Raw genomic sequence first — 20,270 nt, forward strand, 5'->3', positions numbered from 1 at the left:
GATTGCCCTTTTCTAGTCCTTCCAGAATATGTTTGAAAGGGCTAGCTTTGACCTTTTCTCCGTAGTAGTTGTCGAATTTGACTTCTTCTAACGGAGGATGTTTCGAATATACCTTGCCTCTTTTGGTAGTCTTCCAACTCCTCTGGGTCAAGGTGCATACCTGCAGAATATTTTCTTCAAACCATTCGAAGAATGGTATATTTTCTTTGATGGCTTCCATATGAGAATACCACTGAGCTCTTAATTCATTTCGCTCAGCGTCTTTGTAGGTTTGGAAGAAGGCATTTCTTTTTGAAGAGTTGGTAGGTGACATAAAATCTGCTTTCAAAAATTCTTTGTCTATCTGGAAATCAGCTGTAATGACATTTAGCTGGCTTTCGTAGACGGATTGAGTATCCATATCCGTATGGGTTGGAGACCTTGAGCCATCTTCATAGTGGATTGACGCCATTTTTTGATCATAACTGACCTCTTTTACCTTTAAGGGGTCATACATTGATCTTGATATTCGTGAAGTACTTGGTCTAGAACTCAGGAATTCTTTTACTTTCGACTCTGACGAAGGTTCTTCGCTGAATTTTTTTTCAACACTTCCATCGTCATGTTCGATGATTTAGATTGGGTTTTGAGATTCTTTCCGCTTTGGAAGATTTGCATCTTCTATTTTCCAGACAGTGCTTCTGGTTATTTGATCCCAAGAGAGTGTTTTTGGGACAGTCACTGATGATTATCCAATATTTGCTTCTATGAGCATAGTCGATCCTTTTGGTGAGGATCTTAATGCTCTTGGAGAAATGTTTGTATTCATGAGCTTATAATAAATCCTTAATATGACGACTGAAGAATGGGTTTCAGCCTTGATGTTTAAATTTTTTGACTGTAAATCTAGCATGAGAGCTGATAATATGTGTGGGTCGGGGAGAGACAGAGTAAAGTTTGGATAACAATTGAAATAGACTGGTCCATTCTCTAAATTGGATTGAACCATTCCCAACAAGGAATTGGAGAAATCTTCACGTCTCTTATCTCGTAAGGAGATAAGGACTGGGATATCTAATCCAAGTCTGAACAATAGTTTTACCGTGACTTGGACAAGACCGACATGAAGATAGTTAAACTCTTCACGATGTTGGAGTATAAGAGATCTTGAAAAAAGATTCAGAGATTCCCTATTGCTATGAATTGGGATGTTCTTCTCTGAGAATTTGATGCATGATCTTTGAGTAAAATTGAAGTTGAAATTTGGTAGATAGTTTTAGGATCTACCTTTGGAATAGTCCAATTTTTGAGTTGATCTTCGATTCTGGCAATCTGGTATTCTTGATTGACAGTATTTGAGATTGTGAGATTTTCTCCCCTTCGATGTTCATTTGAACTTTCTTCTTCATCGGTAGAGCATTTGAGATGGCTTGATTTTCTGAGCTTTCTAAGAAATTCGTTCATAAGATAGATAAGATAAGAGTAGGATGATTTTTCTCTGAATTGTTCAATTGATATTCAAGAGAGAGCTATCGACCGATCGATGCCCTCTTTACATTGATGAAGTCCCTTTATAGACTTCGAGTTTGATCGTAAATTTAAAAAACGTCAACTAAGAGATAAGATCGAATCTAAGAGGATAGGACCCCTGCAAGATCTGTTTCCTATAAGACATAAAGTAAACTAATAATTTAAAAGACTAATAATTTACCGACATTGGTAATTGGCATGTGAGCCTTCACTGTGTGGCTGACAAGTTGTCAATCTGATACCACATAGAAATGCTTAATGACTTGAGCCCTTACGATTTACATGAGCTCTATCATCCTAGCTTAATTAATAATATTTAATACATATTTTTACATAGATGTATTTACATTCTTTCCTACGTTCATCAACATTTCATCAATTTTTTTATGAAATGATGAAACAAGAAAGAGTACATTAATAATAAGAAAAACCAAAATAGACAAAGTGCAGAAGCAAAATTGAATGGAATATGTTCAGATTTGAATTTTTTTTTTTTTTTTTTTTTTTTTTACAATTAGTTTAACGACTATTCAATCATTAAGACAAGGACTATCATATTTTAAATCTATCAATGTGGGATTGTTTTAAAGGAGAAATCTATCATATTTACAGGTAAAAAAATAATACATTCATTTAGAACAAGTGGCTAGCTCGATGTCCATAGTCCGAGCACCAAAGAATATATGTAAAAAAAAAAAAAGAATATATGTAAAAAAAAAAAAAAAAAAGAAGTGGATGTCAGGTTGAGGACTACCAAGAGCGGAAGGTTACGCTGCTCCAGCCTCACGCGGTTTCCTTCAACTCTAAGGGCCATGGACACTAGGCCTTCGCCCAAAGCTCATAGCCCAACTCCCTACTTGGGATGGACAGGCCAAAGAACAACTCCAACAACTCTAACCAATCGTCTGAGCCAACCTCCAACCATTTTGTTGCCCCCATATGGGTTACAAGCTCACATTACCAAGCTCGGCGACTTCCTTAAGACAAGGAGTACTTTATGAACACTACATCCAATTTTAAATCTATCAATGTGGGATTGTTGTAAAGGAGAAATCTATCATATTACAGGTAAAAAAATAATACATTCATTCAGAACAAGTGGCTAGCTCCATGTCTATAGTCTGAGCACCCAAGAATATATGTAAAAAAAAAAAAAAAAAAAGTGCATGTCAGGTTGAGGACTACCAAGAGGTTTATATTGGGTCTAGGAGAATCGACCCAAAAAAAAAAAGTGCATGTCAGGTTGAGGACTACCAAGAGGTTTATATTGGGGTCTAGGAGAATCGACCCGCTATCCATCCACCGACAAGAGTGGAAGGTTACGCTGCTCTGTGGAACCAGCCTCACGCGGTTTCCTTCAACTCTAAGGACCATGGACACTAGGCCTTCGCGCAAAACCCATAGCCAAACTCCCTACTTGGAATGGACAGGCCAAAGAACAACTCCAACAACCCTAACCAATGGGCTGAGCCAACCTCCAACCACTTTGTTGCCCCCATATGGGTTACAAGCTCAGATTACCAAGCTCGATGATTTCCTTAAGACAAGGACTACTTTATGAAGACTACATCTAATTTTAAATCTATCAATGTGGGATTTTTATAAAGGAGAAATCTATCATATTTACCGGTACGAAAATAATACATTCATTCAGAACAAGTGGCTAGCTCGATGTCCATAGTCCGAGCACCAAAAAATATATGTAAAAAAAAAAAAAAAAAAGTGGATGTCAGGTTGAGGACTACCAAGAGGTTTATATTGGGCCTAGGAGAATCGACCCGCTATCCTTCCACCGACAAGAGCGAAAGGTTACGCTGCTCTGTGAAACCAGCCTCACGCGGTTTCCTTCAACTCTAAGGGCCATGGACACTAGGCCTTCGCCCAAAGCTCATAGCCCAACTCCCTACTTGGAATGGACAGGCCAAAGAACAACTCCAACAACCCTAACCAATGAGCTGAGCCAACCTCCAACCACTTTGTTGCCCCCATATGGGTTACAAGCTCACATTACCAAGCTCGACGATGTCCTTAAGACAATGACTACTTTATGAAGACTACATCCAATTTTAATTCTATCAATGTGGGATTGTTGTAAAGGAGAAATCTATCATATTTACAGGTAAAATAGATAAATACATTCATTCAGAACAAGTGGCTACATTCGTTCAGAACAAGTGGATAGCTCGATGTCCATAGTCCGAGCCAGCAAAAATATATTTAAAAAAAAAAAAAGTGGATGTGAGGTTGAGGACTACCAAGAGGTTTATATTGGGCCTAGGAGAATTGACCCGCTATCCTTCCACCGACAAGAGCGGAAGGTTACGCTGCTCTGTGAAACCAGCCTCACGTGGTTTCCTTCAACTCTCAGGGCCATGGACACTAGGCCTTCGCCCAAAGCCTATAGCCCAACTCCCTACTTGGAATGGACCAGCCAAAGAACAACTCCAACAACCCTAACGAATGAGCTGAGCCAACCTCCAACAACTTTGTTGCCCCCATATGGGTTACAAGCTCACATTACCAAGCTCGGTGATTTTCTTAAGACAATGACTACTTTATGAAGACTACATCCAATTTTAAATCTATCAATGTGGGATTGTTGTAAAGGAGAAATCTATCATATTTACCGGAAAAAAAATAATACATTCGTTCAGAACAAGTGGCTATATAAAAATATATGTAAAAAAAAAAAAAAAAATGGATGTTTATATGGGGCCTAGGAGAATCGCTATCCTTCCATCGACAAGACGGGAAGGTTACACTGCTCTGTGAAACCAGCCTCACGCGGTTTCCTTCAATTTTAAGGGCCATGGACACTAGGCCTCCGCCCAAAGCCCAAAGCCCAACTGCCTACTTCCGAATGGACTGGCCGAAGAACAACTCTAACAACCCTAACCATTAGGCTGAGCAACCTCCAACCACTTTGTTGCCACCATATGGGTTACAAGCTCACATTACCAAGCTCGACGATGTCTTTAAGACAATGACTACTTTATGAAGACTACATCCAATTTTAAATCTATCAATGTGGGATTGTTGTAAAGGAGAAATCTATCATATTTACAGGTAAAAAAATAATACATTCATTCAGAACAAATGGCTAGCTCGATGTCAATAGTCCGAGCCACCAAAATGGACAGGCCAAAGAACAACTCCAACAACCCTAACCAATCGGCTGAGCCAACCTCCAACAACTTTGTTGCCCCCATATGGGTTACAAGCTCACATTACCAAGCTCGGTGATTTTCTTAAGACAATGACTACTTTATGAAGACTACATCCAATTTTAAATCTATCAATGTGGGATTGTTGTAAAGGAGAAATCTATCATATTTACCGGAAAAAAAATAATACATTCGTTCAGAACAAGTGGCTATATAAAAATATATGTAAAAGAAAAAAAAAATGGATGTTTATATTGGGCCTAGGAGAATCGACCCACCCGCTATCCTTCCATCGACAAGAGCGGGAAGGTTACACTGCTCTGTGAAACCAGCCTCACGCGGTTTCCTTCAATTTTAAGGGCCATGGACACTAGGCCTCCGCCCAAAGCCCAAAGCCCAACTCCCTACTTCCGAATGGACTGGCCGAAGAACAACTCTAACAACCCTAACCATTGGGCTGAGCAACCTCCAACCACTTTGTTGCCCCCATATGGGTTACAAGCTCACATTACCAAGCTCGACGATGTCCTTAAGACAATGACTACTTTATGAAGACTACATCCAATTTTAAATCTATCAATGTGGGATTGTTGTAAAGGAGAAATCAATCATATTTACAGGTAAAAAAATAATACATTCATTCAGAACAAGTGGCTAGCTCGATGTCCATAGTCCGAGCCACCAAAAATATATGTAAAAAAAAAAAAAAAAAAAAGTGGATGTCAGGTTGAAGACTACCAAGAGGTTTATATTGGGCCTAGGAGAATCGACCCGCTATCCTTCCACCGACAAGAGCGGAAGGTTACGCTGCTCTGTGAAACTAGCCTCACGCGGTTTCCTTCAACTCTAAGGGCCATGGACACCTATCATTCTCACCTGTCCAAACACTCTTAAGGTCTCAAATTTTAATATTTTTATGCAATTACAACATATTATGGGTTTCATTTATTTAACTTTGAAGAGTTTTTTTGAAATATTTTGATATTGAAACTTAAAATAGATAAATACATTGATTTAAAACAAATCCGTTGACAATTATAGACATTCAAATATTCCTACAAAAATTGAGCCAAAAAAATTTGGAAAGTTTTAAAGTTACATTTCTGAAATTGGAAAAAAGTAGTTGGCAAGCTCGATGTCCTTAGTCCAAGCCACCAAAAATATATGTAAAAAAATTGGATGTCAGGCTGAGGACTATCCAGAGAGGTTTATATTGGGTCTAGGAGAATTGACCCGGTATCCTTCCACCGAAAATACCGGATGGTTACGCTCCTTTGTGACCATTGAGAATTTCGTGAGAACCACTCGAAAAGTAGTTCAATTTTATGAAAAACTAAAGTGGTTCGGTTTTAGGGTTGATGTGGTCGGTTCAGTTCAATTGGCCACGTCATCGTCTCTTCCTCCACAAGGGAAGGACACGACTCATGGCATTGCTCCTCCGTTTGAAAATGGAGTTCGCCAGCTCATTCCAGAGCATTTCTCCCCTCGATTCCTTCATAAAACATAAAGATGAACTGTCAAGGAAGAGTTTGGGATAGATATCTCACCTGCTCGTGAACTACAGCGTAAGTTATAGACGTTCAAAGTCGGGGAAAACTCGTTTTGTTGCCGGAGTAAACCTAGGAGGTGTTGTTATTAGTTACGACGATGCAGACACTGTTAGGCCACACCTCCTCACCAAATATCCTCCTTACACCTTTCTTAAACTAAAGGCATAATTCGTAGAGGTTGCTTGGGCGTGGTTGAGGCGAATTTTGAGTTCCTTCCCTCGATCTACAACTTAACCTAGAACATGATTTTTCCGTTGGTCAGCTCAAACTAGGCCAGCAAACATGTTCCATTTAATCCCCTCAAGCTATTGGAAACATCAATTTTGGATTTTAAGTGCCGTAAGTAAGAATTTGAATTTTGTCCCCAAAACTTACCGATATCGAATTTCTTTGGTTACGCTTGTTCTTAAGGTTGTCTCCCTTCGAGACCTTGTTAAAAAATGATCCTTAGTTGTGTAGAAATTAATTGGGATTGGATTTGTTCATCATGACGATTCTTGTTCTTTGAAAACCTTTGAATTCTTATTCTTGGGGTTACCAGCTTTATTTCTTATGCTCTTTCATGTGAACTTTTAAACTTATATTTTATAGATCTTCTGCTCACAAATAAAAAATAAGGTCCCACCAACATTTGAACTCTTATTGGATTCAAAGTTCAATGTCTTAACCACTAGACCACAAATATATATAAAATTTGTGTAAAATAAATATTTTAACTTAAAAAACATAAATAGTATTTTCATATACTTTTAAAACTTTGAAAATGATTAATGTGTCCTCACTTTTTAGTTTTGCATCCAATAGGATTTCAACACATTAAAATTAATTAATTTATTAGATTAGGCGTACAATTATTCTACCATTCTTTTTCAACTGTGCCAACATATATATGGTTAAAAAAATTGTGAAATAAGCTTTTTATCCCTATGATGTGGATAAGAAAAAATTAGAAGCAGTCCGAGTATTTGATTTTGGACCTCTTTCTCCCTCAGCAAGAATCGTACACTAGATCTTTTACTTTTATTTTGGAGAACTTTTCTATTTTAGTCAAACTTCTGCATTATTGGTCATTTCAAGAATTGAACTGAAGGTCTTTTACCCATTAAAATGGAATTTAAAATTTTTAAAATGTCAACTTAGGTACAATTATTAGTTATTGCTTGATATTTTGCTCGCTATTGACTTATGATTCTACTTATGAACAAAAGGATTAAGAATCAGACTCAAAGACCTCTCACATCAAACGCTTGAATCAGACAACTAGACGAACAATATTCTTACCATTATTATTGTAACACTCAAAAAATGAAGGAAATTAGCTCCAACAAGAATAAGCCGCCATGTAAGACCCAAAGAGTCGAAGGAAAAAAATTAAGAGGATGAAGAAAGGACAAAGGTCTTAAGCAAGTTATGTCTATACGGTAAGAATTAATCTTAACGACTTAAGCTCTTTAGAAAAGGACGAAAAAGGTCATTTTCCAATTTTTAAGAAATTTTCCAAATTTTTAATTCCTTAGATGCTCGGGAAAAATGACCAAAGGGACGAACATGTTTTAGAAAAATTAGTGTTTTTTCGAGAAAAATAATAATAAAATATTCAAAAAGTAGCAAAACACCAAAATACCCCTAAAATTATGGATAATTACGGATATGCCATTGTGCTCAAAATTAGAACCACCTCCTGCACAAAATCCTTCGAATCTCAAAATCCAGCCGTTGGATCTTCTCTAAAATTGGACACCATCTAGAACATTCACAAGTCATCAAATCCAACGATCAGAACTCAAATTGGTTGTTGGTAGCTCACTAATCGGAGATGATATTTTCGACAAATTTTCCAAAAAATTCAATCTCCAAATCATGACGATTCTGGAGGTTTCAACGTTGGTGGAAGTTTTTCCTATAAAGTCTAAAGTTGGGGCAACAATATGGAACAAGATTAGAGCAAGGTCGAGCTCCCAATCGTAAGCAATAAGCGTTTAGATTTTTTGTCTCCTACGATCAGATTTCTTCCAAATTCGAGAGCAATTCTCCACCATTTCCCTTCAAACTTGTTCCTACAGTTTCTAAACAAGATTGCCCACAAGTTCTATGAAAGAATAGGGTGTTAAAAGTGCCTAGAAACATTTCTCCCAATCCAATCAGCCATTAAAGAGTTTCAAGGAAAACTTGAAAATACAACTAGATGATACACGATAAATCTTCAAGCAAGAGTAATTCCAATTTGTTACTGCACCGCGAAGAAATGTTTTCATAGAAGATCATCAAGAGAAATAACCTCAGGAATGAGCCCAATTGAAGGAAATCAATTTTAGGCTCAAAATTGGGGGCAAGTGTCGGATTCCTATCTATAGTCAAATTTCATTCAAATTAAGGATTCCTTTAGCTTCAGAGGACGAAGTTGAGTAACTTTGATGAATGAATTGAGAGTTGAAATGTCGTAGAATAAGCTACCCAAGAGAATGAAAATCTAGTGTTTTGGGTGAGTTGCAGACCGAGAACGATTTATGGAAATTGAGGTCCCACACTCAAAGATGTTCTTCCAAACCAATTTTTTTAGCTTGAGGAAAGGATATGAAAGAGGTCCCATGAAGAAATCGGGCCTTGAAAATCCATAGAATTGGCTACCCAATAAAAAATCCTCTATTTTTTCTCAGACCAGAAATCAATTTTTGGACAAACTTCGGGAGGGAATATCTTGTGCTACAATTCACAGGTATGAAATCAATCCCTAGCCCATCCTTGTAACAAAATCTTTAAGTTTCATGAAGAAATTGAGGGGAGAAACACTATGAATGATGTTGTGGAGCTTGAGTTTCAGACGGCGGCGCAAAGGACGTGTGCATCTTCGTCCTGTCCAGAGGAAGAAGACAATGACGTGGTCTGTTCAGTTGAATCGGCCATGTGAACCTAAATTTCGACTTTCCCTTGATTTTTTTCAGTTTAAATCTCCTTCCAGTCCGGTTCTCATGAAAAATCTTATGGTTCAAGAAACTAGACACAATAAGGAGTTTGTGGAAAAAAAATTTGAGGTAGTTCGGATACTAAAAGCTAAAGAACTTAAGTCCCAGTAACTGAGAGCTAGTCGTGGTTTAATTTTTTTTGTCGGTAACTAGGAGCTGGTCGTGGTTACTGTAACGACCCAAAATTTTTTACTTAATTTAAGGTCGCTACCATATACATACCATAAACATTGAATGCGAAAGACTTCATTTAAATTCCATAAAACATAACCTTTATCTTAAAACACAACTATGGACTTACGTGTTTCGAAAACATCTTTAAAACGACACAACAAAAGACCCGAAATAAAATAAATAAGCGTTTAAGTTTAAAACATCCTATTCTATCCTAAGTCTAAGAAAATAAGTGCCACTATCCTATGCATGTGCCATGATCTTGAGTTGTGATGCCGTCGTCAGCTGTACAGGAATGCCTTGCCTTAACCTGAAAAATGTAGTAGCACATGGCTTGAGTATTTAAAGAAATACTCAGTAAGTGACCCCACTATTGGGGTTAAATGCAACAATCACATGCAATGAAATGATGGGACCTATCTTTCATTTCTTTTCGTTTCGTTTCGTTTCATTTCATTTCGTTTCGTTTCGTTTCGTTTTCCCTACGGTGTAATCCTAACAGGTAATCGTGGACATGTACCATATACTCTACACGCAGCCCATACGTGCGAGTATGGGCTCACCAGCTAGTTCGCACACCGCTGGGCCACTGTCCCTAGCCGGTGGGCATGCTCTGGGGGCCCACTGGGACCCGTTAAAACTAAAACCGTCATGGCAGCGCTATGCAGGGCATAACGATCGTTGTCCTGCCATTTGGATGTACGCGTCCGTACCCTCGTGATGGGATAGGGGTATCCCCCCAAATGCATGATCACACAATATGCATGAGGTCCCACTAGTCCTACAGTCATCATTTAATGATCATAACCCCGTGTCACGTTTTCATGCTTACATGTCATTCTCATTCTCATTTCATTACATATCACACATATTCCTAGCGGGGTTATGTATCATGCAATTTACCGTATTTCATGTCATACAATTCATTCAGTTACATTTCAATACTCATACAACAAGCCATAATCGTACAAGGGTCACACATCGTCACATGCATTCATATCACATCAACTAAGCAGCATAAATAACATACATTCACGTTCACATGATTTCGTACTTAAGCACAATAATCTAGCATACAATGTATCATATCATAACCAAGTCAATAACGTAAACACTTCATAGTCATATCGTTCTCTAACTTACCATAGCCTTAACGTTCTTATACCTATCACAGACATATCATTACGTGACGTACCTTAGTCATATCATCACCAGAACGTATCCTAACGCCATCGTTCTATCAATCTATCACAAACCTATCCCTTTCTACCCATAACCTAACCGTATTCTTTCATCAATCTCTCCTATCCATAGCACTTCGGTATGTAACCTAACCTTAACGTTTCATGAACGTATCTTACTCCTATCGTTACATTTTGTTTTGTGCATCCTTCTCGTATCCTTTCTCAAACATCTCCTAGAGCACATCGTACCATAATTATTATCATACAATCCACATATTATATAACATAACATAACATATAGAAAGCATATCGATCCACAGACAATTCACACATATATATATATGACACGTGCAGAACCACAGGGCACGTGTCAACATCAAAAATAATCATGCCGATAGTAAGGTCACTTACCTGGCTAACTTAAGTCATTGTCACGAATATATCTTTAATGAAAGTTTGATTCCGTCCGGGTCCACTTATATGAGCCCATGACATTAGTTTCGGGTTTGAATTCTACAACATTATTTCTCTAATTTACATTGGTCCATTGTTAGAAGTCTTGAAATGTTATATATCTATAATTATATTTTTATTAAAAATCTCATTTTTCATGGTTATTGTGGTATAAAAAGTAGATACAACTAAGTTATTCTGAGCTTTACTGTTTTCTGTATTTACTATTTACCCTTCTCTCCATATTTAGTTTGTGGTTTTTAATTCCCTAATCTCTTTTTTTTTTTTTTTTTTTTTTTTATCTGTTGGCTTTTTAATTCTGTTCTCATGTATTCCAAATTTACAGTGGATCTTTATTTCCAAATCTTTCCTTATCTCAGTGTTTCCTATTTCCTTATCTCAGTTTCCTATTCAGAAGTTTTCTTGGCCATTCTATCTTTAATTCATTTGGCTACTGATAAAAATTTAATCTAATATTACTGATATGCATGATTGACTAGAATTGTATAAATTGTTTGACATTTAATTTCTAACTAAAAGATGGATCATGGTAATAATTAAGATCTAACTATAATTTCTAAAAAATAGGATAAAAGAAAATAAAGATTTAATACATACCTTATTAATCAGATCTATCTTCACGTAAATCTTCAGCTAATCTCAGCTGGGTAAAGGTCATTCTCATCTTTTTTTTTTTTTTTTCTTCAAGTAAATCTGACAATTATTGTTTTTCTTTTTTCTGTTTGCAGTAACTGTTACTTTCTGGCGTCAGGCGTTGAGGAGAGATAATTGTGGGAAGGGATGAGAGGTTAGTGGAGAGAAGTGGGGAAATGTTGTTTTTATTTATTTATTATTATTATTTTAACTACCTTATTATAATTATTTTTATTTGTTTATTTTTTTTTTTTTTTTGGCTATTACAGTTACATCTTTTTTTAATGTAACTAGTAGTTAGTCGTTATTACATTTTTTTTCTTAGGTAACTAAGAGCTGGTCGTGGTTACGTTCCTAGCTTAACTTAAGGTTGTAATTAAAAGCCTACATACAAGTAGGCAATTTATTGAGTTCTTAAGCACTTCATGTTTACCTTTTTTTTAGGTAACTAGGAGTTAGTCGTGGCTACTTTCCAAGTTTAGCTTAAGGTTACAATTAAGAGCCTACACACAAGTAGGCTACTTTTTGAATTCTTTTTTTTAGGTAACTAGGAGTTAGTCATGGCCACGTTCCAAGCTTAGCTTAAGGTTGCAATTAAGAGCCTACACACAAGTAGGCTACTTTTTGAATTCTTTTTTTTAGGTAACTAGGAGTTAGTCATGGCCACGTTCCAAGCTTAGCTTAAGGTTGCAATTAAGAGCCTACACACAAGTAGGCTACTTTTTGAATTCTTATTCACTCCATGTTACAAAATTATTTATGTAACGGTTTTACAAAGCCTAAAGCATTTGGTGACATACAATTAAAACATTTACAAAGCCCAACACTTTAAAATAAATTAATTGATTTGTATTAGTTCAAAGTCTAATCTCTTGACCACTAGACCATGAGACCACAAATATTTACAAAATTTGTGTGTAATAGATCTCTGAATTTTTAAGACACCTAAGTAATGTGGAACTTTATACATGACCTTAAAACGGGGTTATCAGGTTACTAGTAAGTTTTCACGCCCATAGAATCACGTTAGGTTGCACTTTAATGTTTCACTAAGTTAAAACTAATATGTTTTGATGCTACTCCATAATAAGCCTATGTTAATTTATAAACCATGTTCCAAGAATATATGTAGGATCAATTGAATACCATGGTAAATAAGTTGCTAGGATCATACCCAAAAGTGACATTATCTCCCATCACGCGATGTATGACGATGCCCCTATTCCTTTTTTATGTGGGATGCCCTACACTATGTATCATGAGAAGAATGATAAGGAGGGCCTCCTATTTCCCTTACTTAGATGAGATACACTGCATCAGAATTTACTAGTAGGATGATACGATCATGATAGCGCCACTCTTGTGTTCACAGGAAGAAAACTAAAGCTTACTCTAGGGAAAAGTTTTTAGGATCAGAAAGTGATAGTTAAGAATATAAGCTCTAAGTGTCAAGCCTTAGAAACTCAATAAGAAATAACATCCTAATAATGTTTCCCTTAAAAGCCTACAAGTAGGCTACTTATTGACTTTTTATTCCCTCCATGTTTACATTTTTTTTTTCAGGTAACTAGGAGTTGGTCGTTAATGGGAGCGAACTTGAGCATGGGTGATAAGACAATCCTAATCCTCAGCCCAACGATCTAAGCTTTTCTTGGAGCAAAAATCGTTGAATCAAAGAAATTAACCCTTCTTTTTTCAAAATTCTGATCAACGAAGAGAGAAGGCTAAAAATAGATTACCTCTAGATTTTAAATATTTTGAGTCACTCAACAGTTGAACTTATAACACAACATAACACAACATAATATGAGATTATAAAATATATCGTAGCATATCATTCATACATATGACACGTGCAATGGCAATGGGCGATGCATCATCATACATAATACAATTCATCCAACGAAGTCGATCGTGGAGCTACTTACTTGGTTGGTCTAGGTCAAAGTAACTAATTATTCTTGGTACCAGCGTAAATCTACTCTTTAACGCCCAATTCAACCTCAGATCCATCTTCTTGATGATATCAATTAAAACAAAATCATTGCAAAGATTAGTCACCTTGTATTCTAATTATTGAAGATAAAAGAAATATCTCAACATATCTACTTTAATCTATTTTAATTTTCCAAAATCAAGTCTCTTACTACATATTTAAGACTCTTAAAATTAAAAATCATGTGTAGCTGGTTTGGTATAATTTTCATTGAATATTTTAAGGTAAGACATCTTATACAGATGACGATAGCGTCGGTAAGAAGACCATGAAACTAGTGTTAGGGTAGCTGCCTTTATGTCTTTCTGTAGCCATTAGGTTAGAATACGACATTAAATTATTTTTCCTTTTTGCTTCAAATGCTACATTATTTACTTTTCCACTTTACAACTAACCCTCTACAAGACTTCTCTGATCTCATGACTTCCCTGATGTGTTTTTAGAGAATGTGCCGAGGATACCTCCGTCCTGGACAGTAGATCTCTGCATAGAGCTTGAATTGGGTACAAATTCATATCATTTGGCAGAGCCGTCACCCTGGACTAATAACCCACCTGCCTACCCAACTTGACCTGGCTTTTAGGTCGCACGCATGCTTTACTCCGACTCATTACCAACCCGACCCGATTGTGACCCGCACACGTCCACCTCCCCTGACTCTTAAAGGAAATAAGTGCTTCAATAGAATGTTCAAAGACAAGATTGTAAAGTGGATAGATAGGCTCCTGGAGGTTGGAATAGGGGTTTGATAACTGAGTAAATATCCTTTTGAACTTCCAAGGTTTTGTGTACCTCCATTTTGCCTTATCATAGAGAATGAGAAAAACAGTCTAACATAAAGGGTAAAAAGAAACACCGTCAAGCAAATAATAATAATCTTAACAACACTAAATAGATGCAAAGGAAATTGTGAAACAAACAATATCAAATGAAGTTATATCACAACTAATGGTAACTATCATAGGCTCGAGGTATATAGCTCTTGTTGTTCATAGACTTGGGTAGCTAGCTTAGCCTACGTAATGGTTAACTGGTGTCCAAGATTGAGGTGCTATATCATAGAACTCTCTCTTTGTCATGAGGATGCATGGTGTGTGCTCGCTTGTAGTCATCCATGGGATGTTAGTTGGTGAACTCTTCCCATATGATCACAAGTTACCGAAGGTTGGGGGAGCAACCCCTGTGTGTGCCAACTCCATTGAGTACCCTCATGATCCATGCCTTCCCATAGGACGGATTGATCGTGCAGGGTAATCAAACTAAACTATTAGGCTACACATTTTTAATTGGCCCCATGTCTTGCTCAACGGTACTATACCTGAGTGCAAAGAGAAGTAGAAACTCTGCAAACACTGTACCGACTGCTAATGGTCTCGGAGGCTACATTTGTCTTCCTAGGTTGCCATGGTGGTCTTCCAGTTCTCTAGGGTGGTGTGGTTGTCTTGACATGAACTCATGAAGTGCAATTAGATCCATTTTGAGGACTTGTCTCCAGGTTTCTCAGTTTTGACTCCACGAGTCTAGTTGGATTGGGAGCATTAGGGGTTGCACCCTTTGATCGTCTCTTACGATTGTAATGTGCTTGGAGTACGGGAAGTGTTTCATCCTAGGTCATGTTCTAGCCAAGTTGACACTAACACCCTAGAGTTAACCACCTAGAGTTAATGTATAATATCATGCATACAATTACACATGCTATATAGGGAGATAAATTTTATCAAGCACCTGGAGTGCAGATACACAGTCAATTACAACATACAAAAGCTATTTCAGATATACCTACAACAAGTGTGAAAGTTCTCATGCTTATTGGATAATTCTAAGTTTTGGTCATACTAAATCTGACCCCGTAGGATTTAATCTTACTAGCATACATGCATATCTAAGCTATCCGTACAAATATTACTTGCCTAGAAATTGAGTAGATACTTACATAATTTGTCTCATGCCTTCCGAGTTCAATTACTGCTCAAAAGTCACAAAAAATTCTTGAAATTCTTTGGTGGATTCTAATTGAGACAAAAAAATTGGTTAGCATTAAAATCGGCACATAAACGGAGAAATGACACATGTCCGTGGGTTTCTTCTTTCTTACGACAAATTTTTCAGAAATCATAAGTATTTCATTCCAATCTATTTTCTTTTCATTTTCGTAACTCTTGATTCATAACTTAAAACAATTTGGTTTTTCATGAATATTGAATATTTCTAATAAAACTAACTCTTGTGAACCAATAATTACCCTCTTCTTATTACCTTTGTATAAGAAACGATAATTCCTTCGTGATGAGTACCGTGCACGACTCTTGACATAAAAACTATTATCGATTAGGATTTAGTCTCGCACAAAACCCTCACTATTCCAATTAAATCATATCAAATAGAAGATTAGTGAATTAGAGAGCCGCTTCTAACTTGTTAACTTTTATAAATTATTATCAAATAGAATCTAGATCTTACATGAAATCTTCTCTTGCATCTCAATGAAGTTAGTAACATGTATTCGAGATAAGATAATTGTCGTCCTTGGCCGAGCATGACTATGTTAAGAGATATTTAACTATCTCCCACGTGCTTTTAGTACTCCAATCATGTTTAGTTTTTTTTTTTTTTTTTTTTTTTTTTTTTTTTTTTTTTTTTTTTTTTTTATTATGTGTATGATTGTCCCTAAATTACATAAGGCTCTACCTAACTTTTTTCCTTCTATTGTTACTAGAATAGTGATCAATCATGGGTCCTTCTCTTTCAATGGGATTTTATTCTTAAGGATTGCACTACATTCTTCATTCAATGCTAAATATAGAATTCCTCAAATTTCTTTCGTGTAGTCAGAATGCCCTTAAAAATCTTAACGTACTTGCTTTGTGGTGTTGTTTAGATTATTGTAGAAGGTTTTCATTTGTATGCAATGAGGTATTTTGTTATTGGAAAATTTTCTCAGTAATTTCTTGAACCTTTCTCATGCCTCACTCAACGTCTCATCGTCAAATTGTTGAAAAACTACTGCTTAATTTATGAAATTGACATTTCTAGTAGGTGGAAAGTACTTGATTAAAAACTTCTCCGCCAAAGTGTTCCATGAGTTAATTGTTCCTAGAGGCAGAGTCTTTAACCATGATTTTGTGGCGTCCCTTAATGAGTAGGAAAATAGACTTAATCTGATCCATTAGTGATTGACTCCTTGAAATCTGGACGAGTCACTTAAACCTACATATGATTTGAAGTGTAAATGAGGATCCCTTAATGAGTAGGGAACCATGAAATTTCTCAAATGTTTGCAACATTTGGAGAATCTCTGATTTTAACTTGAACATGGGCAACGTGCAATTCATGCTTGATTATGCATGGATTAAGTTTTTTCGTAGTATTCTTTCAACCTCAGCTATAATGGAAATTGTTATAAGTTTTTATAGACTTAAAGAAAAATTCGTTAAAATTTAAACAAAAGCCCGTCTAGCTCAGTTGGTAGAGCGCAAGGCTCTTAACCTTGTTGTCCCACGGTGGGCGCTTAAATTTAGTTTTTCACATTTTATTAGTATGTTTATTTTCCAAAGATTACTTTGAAACGTTAACACTTACTATAGTTTCGAAATATTGAGATATTCATGATTAGAGAATCAAGAATAAGAAGACAAACTGTTTTCTCCTAAAGGATGATACTTGTCTTTGATAGTCAATTTGATTAACATCAAATGGAATAAAATGAAAAGACTAGTAAAAGATAATTCTCTAAACGTTGGAGTTAATTACTTTACATGTGTGAAGATCTTGCTTTTTAGCCAAGATAATCATTAACTTTTATTGAAGAAGGCTACAAGACAAAAGATATTTTTACTAAAGGCAACTTAGTCTATTTTTGGAAATGTAAAAAAAAAAAAAAAAAAAAAAAAAAAAAAAAAAACTTAAATTGAAATCCATTTATGTAAATCTATGAAGACATTATGATCCGTTCATAATGAATAGTATGAGAACCTTGTGTACTAAAATTAGTTGATAGAAAGTTGAATTGATTTCCAGATCTAACCATGATACAATTTTATGAAATTGTGATGTAAGAGGAGAAAACAAGATTATATTAGATATAGTCATGTATTAAAAAAAAAATTACGTCATTACCAAACTTTTGTTAAGATATGAAATAGGGATTGCATAGTGGACATGATTGCCTTCAAAATTGTCTATGAGACAATTTTTAGGATTATGGGAATGTAGTAAACTTAGTTTACAACACTTCAATAATTGTAATCAAGCATATATACTGAGAAAAATATGTACGTAATCATGCCTAAGTGTAGGCTACTCCAAAAGAGAACCAAAATAGTTTTTGTTTAATTCTAAATAGAAAAAGATATTTGTATGGCAAATGTAATTTTTTAAAGGATCCTTTGATAAGGTGAGATAGTGTTAATTAAACCGTTCCAAGTGAAGCTGTTGAGCATTATTGGGAGTGAGTCCTACATGCAGTAATTTAGGAATGATCATGGGTTTATAAGCAAGGAATATTATCTCCATTGGTACGAGGCCTTTTGGGAAGCCCAAAGCAAACCCATAAGAGCTTATGCTCAAAGTGGACAATATCATACCATTGTGGAGAGTCGTGATTCCTAACATGGTATTAGAGTCATGCCCTAAACTTATCCATGTCAATAGAATCTTCAAATATCAAACAAAGAATTGTGAGGCTCGAAGGTGTTCAATGAATAAGGGCCCAATGTTTTATACATTCCAAGTGGCGTAATCTGAAACCTGAATCCAAGACTTCTTATGTTCCAAGTGATGTAGTCTGAAGACCTACCGACAAAGATTATGTTCCAAGCGATGTAGTAATAGTCATGAACATATTGTACCAGGGGAGTTTTAGGGGTTTCTTGAGTTTCTTAGTTTGAGAACCTTGATCCTCAATTCTTGAGTTGTACCTCGTATTCTTCTTGTCTTAATGGATATTGGGCTTGTGTTGGTCTTTTACTTGGTTCTTGTCCTTAGAGAATTCTCTTAGTTTCTTGGGTCTTTTAGTTCTTATTATTGAGGCACAAGTCATATCTTAAACTACTCATAAATCATGAACTCAGAATAGTAACATGCATGAATCATTCAAAGTATCATAAAGTCATAACATGTTTCTTAAAAATTCTAGTTATGAATCATGAAGGGTATTCCTTTAAGCCTTAACTTATATCCCTAACTTTGTTTAATTTCTAAATTTTATCAAAAACAAGCTTGATACATTGAACATGTCATTATAACCTTGTAAGTAGGCCTCTTAAGCCATTTCTAAAAATTTTGAGCCTTGAAATATCTTAAAGTAATTAGAGGTACTTTAGTCATTTAATCACTAAGCCCTATTGTAAAATTTTATGACACTTAGTCATTTGGTTCTTGAACTAAGGCAAACCATGTAGGAGTATTTTGGTCATTTTGCACTATTTCTTGGTTTGGTTACTTATCCTTATTCATTGGCCACAAAACTTTATGTACATCTTTAATATTTCATAAAATGCTTAGTTTGGGCTCTTAACTAATGGTTCTTAGTATTTTTGTTTCATATTCCCATAATCTATACTTAACTCAAACTTCATGCTAAAATTCAAATGATTCGTACAAGTATTTTCTTAAGAAAAGTTCAAGACTGGCTACTTACCTCATCGTCGTTGTTCGGGACCTCTGTTCTCAAGTTTTTAATGGAATCACTAAGAAAAAAAATTAAGGGAGGGTTTCATGCAATTCATCAAACATATCGTGTAGTCTGGAAATAGGGTGTTCATACTTTACCATGATTATATTGATGGCTCTACAATCCACACATATGCGCCAAGTTTCATCTTTCTTTGGCACCAATAAGATTGATACAGAACATGGACTCAAACTTAGTTGTATATACCCCTTTTCCATGAGCTCTTCCACTTGTCATGAATTTTTTTAGTCTCAATTGGATTGACTTTGTAAGCTGGCCTATTAGGTATGATAACCCCACATTCATTCACCGAGAGCTCATGTACTGTCAATCATGTATACAATCACACATACAATTACCTGGAGCTGATGTACAGTCAATCATGTATACAATCACACATACTCAATGGGGTGATATCATTCATCAAGCTTCCAGAGCGTAGATACACAAATTCTCATTCGCTTTTCAACGTCTGAGGTTGTTATCATAACTACCACACAAAAAAAAAAAAAAAAAAAAAACATACAACAAATCCATATGGGTCTTACCACATATCATATACTACTAAACAGGGTTAGACTGCATACTGGGATGTGGTGAAGCATGTCGTCGAGCTGAGTCTTAGAGACTCTTATACTAATATGTCACGTCCAAATTTCAAGGTTTCAAAAAAAGAATCATACTGAAAAGACAAAAGCCAAAAAAAAAAAAATATAAAATAAAAGACGAAATGATAAAATTTAAATAAAAAGGACAAAAAAAAAATAATATAAAGTAAAATTTGACTATGGTCTCATTTATTACAAATGGAAAAATTAATCCAGGATATGAATACAAATAGAAATACAAAAGACCCGAAATTTAATGAAGAGATTGACTCTCCAGAATGATCCCCTTTGTGACCCCACAACTCTCAAACGCTCCTCCACCTCAACTGGCAGCCTATAGACAC

General features: G+C 35.8%; 5 non-coding genes across 5 annotated transcripts; all 5 read right to left on the reverse strand.

Annotated features, from left to right (window-relative positions):
- Window positions 1-2,736: 2,736 nt before the first annotated feature.
- On the reverse strand, window positions 2,737-3,040 carry LOC147787147 (signal recognition particle RNA). Its single transcript, XR_015414019.1, has one exon.
- Window positions 3,041-3,227: 187 nt separating this feature from the next.
- On the reverse strand, window positions 3,228-3,530 carry LOC147787148 (signal recognition particle RNA). The gene has a single exon (XR_015413925.1).
- Window positions 3,531-3,737: 207 nt separating this feature from the next.
- Window positions 3,738-4,040, reverse strand: LOC147787149 (signal recognition particle RNA). The gene has a single exon (XR_015414029.1).
- Window positions 4,041-4,178: 138 nt separating this feature from the next.
- On the reverse strand, window positions 4,179-4,477 carry LOC147787150 (signal recognition particle RNA). Its single transcript, XR_015414083.1, has one exon.
- Window positions 4,478-4,888: 411 nt separating this feature from the next.
- LOC147787151 (signal recognition particle RNA) lies at window positions 4,889-5,195 on the reverse strand. The gene has a single exon (XR_015414067.1).
- Between the last annotated feature and the right edge of the window lie 15,075 nt (window positions 5,196-20,270).

The sequence above is a fragment of the Cucurbita pepo genome, chromosome 18, assembly GCF_057944985.1.
Source record: "Cucurbita pepo subsp. pepo isolate OVF chromosome 18, ASM5794498v1, whole genome shotgun sequence".
NCBI classification, from domain to species: domain Eukaryota; kingdom Viridiplantae; phylum Streptophyta; class Magnoliopsida; order Cucurbitales; family Cucurbitaceae; genus Cucurbita; species Cucurbita pepo.